Raw genomic sequence first — 11,959 nt, 5'->3', positions numbered from 1 at the left:
CCTCAAAACACTAGCAGCTATTAAGGAGGAAGTCACTCAGTTCTATAAAGCTCTCATGGGATCTAGCAGTACATAATTACAAGTTGTTGATAAGAAGACTATGAGGAGAGAAGCTACACTCACCTATGAACAAGGAGCTGAACTATGTAGAGATATTACAGATGAAGAAATCTGGAATGCATTAGCTTCTATTGGGGATGATAAATCACCTGGAGTAGATGGATACAATGCCTATTTTTATAAGAAGACTTGGAGCATCACCAAAGATAAGATACTGATAGCCATCAAAGAGTTCTTTATTTCTGGAAAACTCTATCGACCAGTCAATTGCACTATGGTCACTCTAATCCCAAAAATTACTAGTCCAATAAATATTAAAGAATATAGGCCTATAGCTTGTTGCACCATTTTATACAAAATCATTGCTAAAGTGCTAGCTACCAGACTGTAGAGGATTATGACATATATTATCAGTGAAGCACAATCAGGTTTTATTCCAGGAAGGAAACTTGCAGATAACATCATCCTAGCAAATGAGCTTGTTAAAGCTTATTCTAGGAAACACATCTCTCCAAGGTGTATGGTCAAAATAGACCTGCAAAAAGCTTATGATTCTGTGGAATGGGCATTCTTGGAACAAATGCTAGAAAATCTTTGCTTCCCTAGGAAATTCATTGACTGGATACTTGAGTGTTTGCACACTGTGAACTATACAATTTTGATAAATGGAGAACCCACTCCTCCTTTTAATGCTGCAAGAGGACTTAGACAGGGGGACCCCATCTCCCCTTATCTATTTGCTATATCTATGGAGTACTTGAGCAGATGCCTAGATGAAGTCAAAGACAATGGAAGATTCAAGTTTCATCCTAAATGTGCAAAATTGAGAATAAAGCATCTATGTTTTGTAGATGACTTACTCTTGTTCTGTAGAGGGGATCAGCACTCAATAGGGACCATATATCAATGTTTCCACAAGTTCTCCCTAGCTTCTGGACTGCAAAAAAATATGAATAAGAGTTCCATTTATTTTGGTGGAGTCACTGATCAGATGAAGGAGACCATACTACATCAGTTCCAGTTTAACTATGGAGAGTTCCCTTTCAAGTATCTTGGTATTCCTTTATCCACTAAAAAGTTATCTCTTACGCAATGGACACCTCTAGTGAATAAAATTGTAGCTCGAATTACCTCCTGGACTGCCAAGAAACTTTCGTATGCAGGAAGAATGCAATTAGTTCAATCAGTTCTCTTTGGAATCCAAGCTTACTGGTCCCAATTATTCATTATACCTACAAAAGTCCTTAAACTCATTGAGGCTTATTGTAGGAGCTTCATATGGTCAGGTACCAACACCATCACCAAGAAAGCACTGATAGCATGGGAGAAGATGTGCTTGCCTAAATCTGCTGGAGGAATGAGGCTCATCAACATACACCTATGGAACCAAGCTGCTATTGCTAAGACCTGCTGGGATCTTGCTCATAAAACTGATAAACTATGGATTAGATGGATCCATTCTTATTATATAAAATCCCATACTGTCTTTAATGTTCCTATACCTCAACAGGCTTCATGGATGGTTAAGAAGATACTTGCAGCTAGAGTGATACTAGAACAGATACACACTCAAAGAGACTCACCAACTACTGCAAACTTTTATGTGCATTTGCTGGGTAATAGACCAATAGCCCCCTGGAAAAATATGATGTTTAACAACAGTGCAAGACCAAAGGCTATTGTTACAATGTGGATCATGCTGCAGAATAAACTCCCAACTACAAACAGATTAACCTCCTGGGGAATGGATGTCAACCAACAATGCAAACTCTGTCAACAAGATCTGGAAAATAGAGAGCATCTGTTTACTCAATGTGAATTTACTAGAGCTATTTGGAAGAAATTGCTTAATTGGATTAAATGGCCACTCTTTCACGCTGATACATGGGATATGCATTTGGAATGGACTCTGAAACAATCTAAAGGCAAGTCTCACAATGCATAGCTCTTCAAATTAATATATGCTGAGTGCTCTTATGCAATATGGATGAAAAGAAACCAGAGAACTTTTGAAGAAAAAAGAAGAAACTATGAAGAGATAACTAAGGAAATAGCATATATGTGCACTTTGAGAGCTCCTTTGGCGATTAGTACTCGACTACAACAATCTCTCCTCTTCTGAAACTAATTGTAGGTTTGAGGTCTTACTTTGAGTTTTATTTCTTGTTGGATAACAAACTGTGATATAGTTTGTTATGATTATGTAAATATCTCTTGGTGATTAATAAAAACTATTAGTTACCAAAAAATAAATATTGATTCTTCCACCGAAAGATTAGTGTGGGTGTCGCTCATGGCCCGATTTGGATCGTGACACACCAGAGGCGGAGCTAGGTTAAATTTGAATATTGTGGATATATACTCATTAAGAACTCCCTTAGGACAATTGAAAGTAGTGGTTTAGAGATCAAGGGGGTTTAATTTATAGTTGAGGCCGCGAGATCGAAACTCGCTCAAACCCTCCTTTTTTTAACTTTTAAAAGTTTTTCACTCCCTTTTCTATTTAATGATTTGGGCTCCCTTTTTTAAGTTTTAAAAGGTTCTCACTCCCTTTTCTATTTAATGATTTGGGCTTTGGATATGTTGTTGGGCTTAGAAGCCTTTCTCACTCTGAAATGAGCAATTGGAGAATTTAACTTATTTGTGTGTATTTGTTATTTACTTAATAGTTAATTATTATTTTTTATATTTCTCAAGTTTGCCTATTGTATTTAAAATATTTTGTATATATTTTTTATATAATTGGAATGAAAAATATTTCAATTCTCTCTTTTTCATGCTCACATGCTAATTTAAAGTCCTAGCTACATTTCTAAATTTGAAATTAATTTTCAATACTAACACACTTTTCAACAAAAAGAGAAAAAATAATACACTATGCATATCTTATTAAATTTTATATATTATTTATCGAGTTATGTAGTGTGTTATTTTCAATTATATTTTTATCATTCTACATATTAATATATCGATGTTGTTCAATATCTTTATTATTATTGTGTACTAAAAATATGTTATTCTTAAAAAAGTGTAAGTATTAAATTATTAATATTTTAATTTGTTTAATCAATTTCAAAAAATATATTATGATATTAATAATTCAATGCTCATACTTCTTATAAGAAACTTATTTTTTTGAGGGGTATTAATTTGAAAGAAAAAATAAAAATTTTAAAATAAAGTAGGACACTACAAAGTGAAAGTAAAAAAAATATGATATTTTTTAAAAAGGCTTGACGGTGTAGAAAAAAATGGAAAGAAACGTTAAAAGGATAAATAAGTTGGATTAAAATTTAATGGACGTCTGCTTTAATTTTTATTTGCTTATTTCTTTATATGTTGAATTCCGTGAATTGAAATCCTGCATCCACCACTATGACACTCCCTTTAAGAGGAGGAACAATTTTAGACTTAAATTTAATGGATAATTTCAGAGACCTCCCTTCATGTTTCGCTCTATAACACTCACCTCCTTCGTGGTTAATGATATTACGCCTACCTCCCTTCTTTTGATTTTTAATTACCATTCTCTAAACCTATTTAAAATAGTTATAAATTAATGACGATTTGACAAATTTATCCTTCTTAATATTAATTTCTTGTTATTAATGCATATTATAAAAAATGACTTATTTAATACATAATTAAAAAATAAACCAACACAAATAAATTAATACTATTGTTTATAATAAGTCATTATAGGTTTATTTTAAATTATATATTAAATAAGTCATTTTCTATTATATGCATTAATATTAAGAAGGGCACGTTTATTAAATTGTAATTAATTTATATTTATTTTAAATAGATTTAGAGAATGGTTATCAAAAAAACCAAAATAAGAGAGGTAGGTGTATTATCTTAAACCACGAGTGAAGTAAGTGTTATAGAGCGAAATCTGGAGGGAGGTCTCTGAAACTATCCAATGTTAAAGGTATTGTTTTTCTTATCTAAAAAGGTGACGGGGGGGGGGGGGATTGATCCAATAGATGGAAGGAGGATATGTTTAAACGCTTTCTTATACGTTACAAGTATTTTTAATTATTTTTTATTTTTTGTATTAAAACTGTTAGTGTGACATTTTAATATTTTATTAAATTACAATTTTAGCAATTGTTCATTGATGGCATCTAATGTCATCTTTATTCTATTTTGCAATAATGCATATATTACTCAATTCATTATGTGTTTTAAACATAATTATCTCTATTAAGTGGTACACTAAATGATAATTTCTTTTAACATAATTATCATTAGTAAGTGGTGCACTAAATGATAATTTCTCTTAACCTAATTATCACTAGTAAGTGGTGCACTAAATGATAATTGTGCACTAAATGTTAATGATGACATTTCATTATTTTTTTCATCTTTTGAATGCTTTCCTCTCCTATAAATAGAGAGGTCTTCTTTGTTTTGAAATTGAAGAAAACATTGAGTGCATTAGGTTTGTCAAAAACGAGAGTTCTTATTAGTTGAAGGGAGAAGTTCTTTTTTGTCGAGCTTTAAATTCAACTCTTGTCCAGAGTTTGTTGAGTTACATTTTGTGATAAGGCTGTTGTATCCTGGAGGGGACAAGTCAAGAGGACTACTGTTGGACCGGTGAAAAGATTTGCTGCAGTGGGCTTGAATCTCCTTAAAGAGAGCGAAATATCCACGCCTCAGCCAAGAAGTGAATTTATTTTCTTCATTTTATTTTTCAATTGTAATTTGTAATCTTGTAATTTCACCAACAATTTTAAGGAGATTCAATATGACTACAATTGAAAAATCTGCGGATATCAAGATGGGAGATCTTAACAAGTCATTTCGGTTCAATGGTAATCATTTAAAAAAATAGAAGGGTAAAGTATTTTTCTACTTAAGTCTTCTCAATGTTTCATATGTCTTAAACTGAGAAGAATCCTAATAAAGTTGACATCCTCTCCATGGATAATGATGAACTTATTTCTCATCAAGAGAAAGTGGAAAAGTATAATGATAATTCCTACAAGTGTCGGTATTTTATTCTTAATTGTCTATCTGATAATTTTTATGATTATTATGATAGAACTTACTCTAGTGCAAAGAAAATTTGGAAAGCATTGCAAAGTAAGTATGATACCGAAGAAGGTGGAGCAAAAAAATATGCTGCTAGCCAATTTTTTCATTTTCAAATGGTGGATGAAAAATCGGTGATAGACCAAGCTCAAGACTTTATAATGATTGTTGAAGAGCTCAGGTCTAAGGATGTCAAAATTGGAGATAACCTTATTGTTTGTGGCATAATAAATAAACTTCCAACTTCATGGAATGAGTTTCAAAAAACTATGCGCCACAAACAAAAGAAAACCTCTCTTGAGACTTTGATAATGAAAATCCGCATGGAAGAGGAGGCAAGGGGCCAAGATGGACTTTTACAAAAAAAAAAGAAGAGAGCACCATCACAACAAAGGTAAATTTAGTTACTTCAAACCTCTTTGAAGCCTAAGAAGAAAAAGTTCAAAAAAAATAATGGTAGACCTCCCAAGAAAAATAATGGTGAAAATAGCCAAGTACAAAATCAATAAGTTTATGTTTGCCCCAAAGTACTTGTCAATTTTGTAAACTTAATTGATTTTTTTATCTTTATAGAATTATTTTTTTTTAAAGTAAATTATATTAATTATTTAAAAAAGACGTTAAATGATAAATTAATTAAAAAATTATTTATATATTTTTTTAGAAAACATAAAAGAATAATGTGACAACTAATATAGGATCAGAGTACTGCATGATTAACTTAAATAGTCCTTGAGGCATTGTAAAGGTGAACAATTTAACAGAATTCAACTGTTTCCAATTCAATTAAAAAAACTCGCCAAAATTATATATTTATATATGTTTTCACAAATATTATATAATTACAACAAGGTGTACAATTTGGGTATCTCATCAGTGATTTCATTGCCATATTGTGCAGTGTGCACGCTGTACCATCTTTAGGATTAGTAATACCAAATTATTTCTAAGTATACCGTCAAATTTCATTATAATAACAATATTTATCTGAATTTTTTAAATTTATTATAGTAAGATGTTTTTATATATGTATACTAGTATTTGATATTTAAATTTCTTTTAGCTATTATAAATAAAAGTTATTTTGTGTATCAAGAAAAAAATATGTATTTGTTAATCAATTTAACCAAAAAAATAGAAAGAGCATGAATATGAAAAAGGTGAACATCAGCAATTTTTTCTCATGAAGTTATGACAATACAATTTTTTTCTTTTAAATATTTATACTTGAAATTTACTATGTGCATGACTTTAATTATGATTATTATAAATATTTTCATATTTTATTTTTATACATAATAAATTTCTTATAAAATATTATAATATAATGTTTGAATATTACTTACTATTATAGAGAGGTAATTTTATAAAAACATAACACTATAATAAATGACACTATGTTATAGATAATAATATTGTTATAAAAAAGTATAACATGAAAAAATTGATTGAAAATTAATTTTTTACAACAAAAATGTTATTATGACAATATTTGAGAGTACCATGTACAACTTTGTTGTAACTAATGTACCTACTCCTTGTATAAAATACTCAACCAGCGGCGCGCCTGAGTAAGAATTTTGGTTCTTATATGCTAGAACAATTTTGGAACCTAGATACATATTTGGGAAACAAATTCACTTTTTTCACTTTCATTATATTTTTCTCATTCAAATTTTACCCTAAATTTTTATTGCTTAAAAAAGATTCCCATTAAAATTTTATATGATATTTAAATCATATTTCATATTTTTAGGAAAAGTATATTAAAAAAAAGTAAAATATTATTTACAAAAATTATTACCTAACACAGTTCAATTTTCAACTCCAATGTCAAAATTTCAAATAAAGTCAAAAAGAATTGTAACCACTAGGTAGTCAGCTCCTATTTGGATCTAATCTATGACATAATATGATTATTTATTTTATAATATTACTCATTTAGAGAAGATTTGATTGATGGTTTAAGTAAATTAGTCACGTTACGTGATTTTACTAATTGTTAAAAATTAAGGATATAAATCATATTTTAAAAAAATACATTCAAATTCTAAATATACTTCACAAAAAAAATAAAAATATAAACAAACGTACACAACTCTAACTCCAGCTTTAAAATTTTCTAATAAAATAAATAATATTTAATATTCATCGCCGAACGCCCACCAAGTATTTCAATGCTTGATAGAAGGCTATACTTTAAAATCATTAGCTTTAATCATTAACACACACCCGTTTTGCTGTTTTTTTTTTCCTTCTTTTTTGCTTTGTAATTTTCAATTGGTAATAAATAAAACCAATTTACTACAACAACAACAACAATCCAGTGAAATCCCACATCGTGGGGTCTGGGGAGGGTAGAGTGTACGCAGACCTGACTCCTACCAATGTAGGACGGCTGTTTCCGAAAGACCCTCGGCTCAATAAAAGCATAGAAAAAGGTCAGACAAGATTATTAGAGTAAATAAGTAGATGACGAAAACGGTCCAAACAATAGTATAATCAAAGCACAAAACAACAGTAGATATTATTATTAGATAATAACACAAATAACATACATCAGAGTACAAGGAATCATAGTGCGTTAATACGCCTACGAATAAGGGTGAATAAAACCACTAAGTACTAGCCTTCTACCCTAATGTGTGTCCTCCACACCCTCCTATCTAGGGTCATGTCCTCGGTAAGTCATAAATGCGCCATGTCCTGTCTGATCACCTCTCCCTAATATTTCTTCGGCCTACCCCTAACTCTTCTGAAATTATCCATGGCCAACCTCTCACATCTCCGCACTGGTGCATCTGGGACTCTCCTCTTCACATGTCCAAACCATCTCAGTCGCGTTTCCTGCATCTTGTCTTCCACCGCGGCCACTCCTACCTTTTCTCGAATAGCCTCATTTCTAATCCTGTCACTCCTGGTATGCCCACACATCCATCTCAACATTCTCATCTCGGCAACCTTCATCTTTTGCACGTGGGAGACCTTAGCTGGCCAACACTCCGCCCCATATAACATAGCTGGTCTAACGACCACTTTGTAGAACTTGCCCTTAAGTTGTGGTGGCACCTTCTTGTCACATAACACACCGGAGGCGAGCCTCCATTTCATCCATCCTGCCCCAATATGGTGTGTGACATCCTCGTCGATCTCTCCGTTGTCTTGCATGATAGAACCAAGGTACTTAAAACTACTTCTCTTTTGGATGGCTTGGTCCCCGAGCCTAACTTCCGCGCCAACCTCTTGAGGTGTCTCACTGAAATTGCACTCTAGGTACTCTGTCTTGGTCCTACTCAGCTTAAACCCCTTAGACTCCAAGGTGCGTCTCCAATCTTCCAGCTTAGCGTTAACTCCGCTACGAGTCTCATCGATGAGGACTATGTCGTCCGCAAAAAGCATACACCATGGCACCTCACCTTGAATTTGTCGCGTCAATCCATCCATCACCAAGGCAAATAGGAACGGGCTAAGAGCTGATCCTTGATGCAACCCCATCATAACTGGGAAGTGTTCTGAGTCCCCTCCTACTGTCCTTATCCTGGTTTTGGCACCCTCGTACATGTCCTTGATCACCCTTATGTACGCTACAGGTACACCTTTAGCCTCCAAACATCTCCATAGTATCTCTCGTGGGACTTTATCGTAACCCTTTTCCAAGTCGATGAATACCATATGCAAGTCTCTCTTCCTCTCCCTATATTGCTCCATTAGTCTCCTCATAAGGTGGATGGCTTCTGTAGTTGAGCGCCCCGGCATAAATCCGAACTGGTTCTCTGAAATAGACACGCCTCTCCTCACCCTCATCTCTACCACTCTTTCCCACACTTTCATAGTATGGCTTAGAAGCTTAATACCTCTATAGTTGTCACAGCTCTGGCTATCCCCTTTGTTTTTGTAAAGCGGGATCATGATGCTCGATCTCCATTCTACGGGCATCGTTGCCTTCGTAAGGATGACATTAAATAACCTAGTCAGCCATTCCAAACCTACCGAGCCCGCACTCTTCCAAAATTCTCCAGGGATCTCGTCAGGTCCGGTCGCTCTTCCCCAGCGCATCCTACGAACAACATCCTTAACCTCATCGACCGTAATACTCCTACAACCCCCAAAATCATGACTCCTTCCTGTAAAACCAATTTATTTATCAAAAAAATAATCATAGGTAAACGTAACATAAGTGATTCTACAACGTTAGAGAGGGAATGCCCCTTTCTCACTAAAACAACATCCACACTACTACTTTCAAATAGAATGGATAAAATATTAATCAAGTAATAAGCTAGTTAATACAAGATCGAATATGTTAAATAAATAAATCATAATTAGAATATTCTCAATTGGCTTGATTTCAGTGACATCGTTGCTAGAGATATTTCCAAATAAGTTTGGCTAATAGTATGAGCTTAATCGAATAAGTAATAAAGTTAAAGAAATTGTGATATTCGGTAAAATAGAAATCAATGATTTACAAGGTGACAATCTTATAACTTTTATTGGGTTCATTTCTTAGGATTTGATTGATCGTAATTAATCACCATAACTAATGATAAATTACACAACTAATGACATGTAATAATAAAAATGAATGTTTGGCTTCTCCCATGGGACAGTTTCATAATAACTAGTGGTTGCCGATGGCTTTTCTTCCAACCGTGCTGAGACTAGGTCCGGTTTGCTTTGGCCTGTATTTGTTGAATTTGACTACACGCTTTGTCTGACTATGCTTGCGTAACTTCTGGTGCTCTCCAAATGTCATGATTTTACTGGATCCCATGAGATAAATATTTTTTATTTTGTTGCAAAATTTAAAATTAAATAGTAAAAAATGTGAATTTGACAGTTGGCGAATCTCAACAATTAAAATATCACTATTTTTGTCAAACCAAATCTCACCAATAGACCTACCAAAATTGGAAATATTTGTTTTTTCATGAAGTCACCAATGACATTATAGGGACAAATTTTTTCTTTAAATAGAGAAAAAAAATATTAGAGAGAAAAGTGAGGTATTCCATAGACTATAAGAAAAATAGAGTGTGAGCGATATTTTTAGTAAGGTAGAAAATCAAAAGAGTGTTATTCCTTTTGAGTGTGTTGTGGTCACTTTGAATATTGTACTCATCACTACCCAATGTAAAATTCTTTACTATAGTGATATCAGTTGCTCTTCTTGGCCCGTGCTTTTTTCCTTATTAAAAAGGGTTTTCACGTAAAATTCTTGGTGTCATTATTTTCCCATTTTATTTTCACTATTTTGACCATATATATTTTTATTTTAGTCCGTATTTTTCCAATAAACTAGTATCCGAGCAAGGTTTTATCTGAGTATCCTTTGTGGTTGCAGCACCATTTGAACTTCCACATCAGAAAGGATTCACTTTGGCTTACAATAACCATAAATTTTTGGGGAAAACGATGGAAGTCAACACAAGTAGAATAATTACTTTGAATAATGTTAAATATGCCATTTGAAAGGAAAAATGAAAGATCTGCTTTATGTCAAGAAGTTTTATCAATCAGTATTTATCACCATAAAGCCTGATAATAAAATAGATGAAGAGTGAAATCTGTTGCACAAACAGATTTGTGAATTTATTAGGCAATGGATTGACGATAATGTGTTGAACCATATTTCTGGGGAGACACATATTTGTATCCTATGAGAGCATTTTGAAAAGCTTCTATGCTCGAAAGACTGGGAACAACAAAATGTTCTTAATAAATGTATGCTAAGTTTAAAGTATTATGATGGTTCTCTGATGACATATGATCTGAATAATTTTCAGGGGATCATGAAATAGTTATTTTCTATGGGCATCAAATTTGATGAAGAAATTCAAGACCTTCTTCTACTTGATTTTCTACCAGATTCTTGGGAAACATTTAAAATTTAATTATCAAATTATATTTCAGATGGTGTAATCTCTATGGATTTCGCCAAGAGTAATGTCTTGAACGAACAAATGAGAAGAAAAGCTCAAGGTTCTTCTTCATCAGATGTCTTAGTAACTGGCTTTAGGGGGAGAAATAAAAATCGCGATTCTCAAAATAAAAAACATAACAGAAGCAAATCCAGAGGCAAACTTAAGAATATTGAGTGCTACTATTGTGGCATGAAAGGGTTCACAAAAAAGTTTTGCAGGAAATTGAAAAGGGAGAACAAAGATAGAGAGGAAAATGAAAGAAGGTGGCAATGAAAATTGCATAGCCACCGTCATCATAAAAGATCTTGTTACCGTTCTTGCTACAGATATGATAAATATTGCTTGTGATATGTCAAGTTGGGTTGTGGATAGTGGTGCCGCATCTCATGTGATATCAAAGAAGGTTTTTTTTTCTCTTTCTATATTCCTGGTGACTTTGGAACCTTGAGTATGAGTAATAAGACAGTATATAGGGTGGTTGGTGTTGGTACAATTTATTTTAAAACTAGTGTTGGAACTAAACTAGTTTTGAACGATGTAAAATATGTACCTGATGTTCGTCTACACCTTCTTTCTGTTAGTGTTCTAGATGATGAAGGATATGTTAGTACCAATGATAGAGGTAAATGAAAACTCATTAAAGGTTCCTTGGTTGGTCTCATGGTAACAAACGTTGTGGTCTATGCTGAACTACGACTTCTACTTGTGCCAATATGGTAAATGTATAACTCTTCAATGTTATGGCACAGGAGGCTTAGCCACATCAGTGAGAAAGGACTTAATGTTCTAGCGAAAAAGAAATTTTTGTCAAATTTTCAAAGTGTTAAATTGAAAAAGTGAGAGCACTGCTTGGTTGGAACATAAAATAGAGTTTCCTTTAAGTTAACCCTCTTTTAAGAAAGAAAAAGTTGCTTGAGTTGGTGCACTCTGATTTA

The sequence above is a fragment of the Solanum dulcamara genome, chromosome 5 (genome assembly GCF_947179165.1).
Source record: "Solanum dulcamara chromosome 5, daSolDulc1.2, whole genome shotgun sequence".
NCBI classification, from domain to species: Eukaryota; Viridiplantae; Streptophyta; class Magnoliopsida; order Solanales; family Solanaceae; genus Solanum; species Solanum dulcamara.
Note: the sequence above shows the minus strand (reverse complement) of the source record.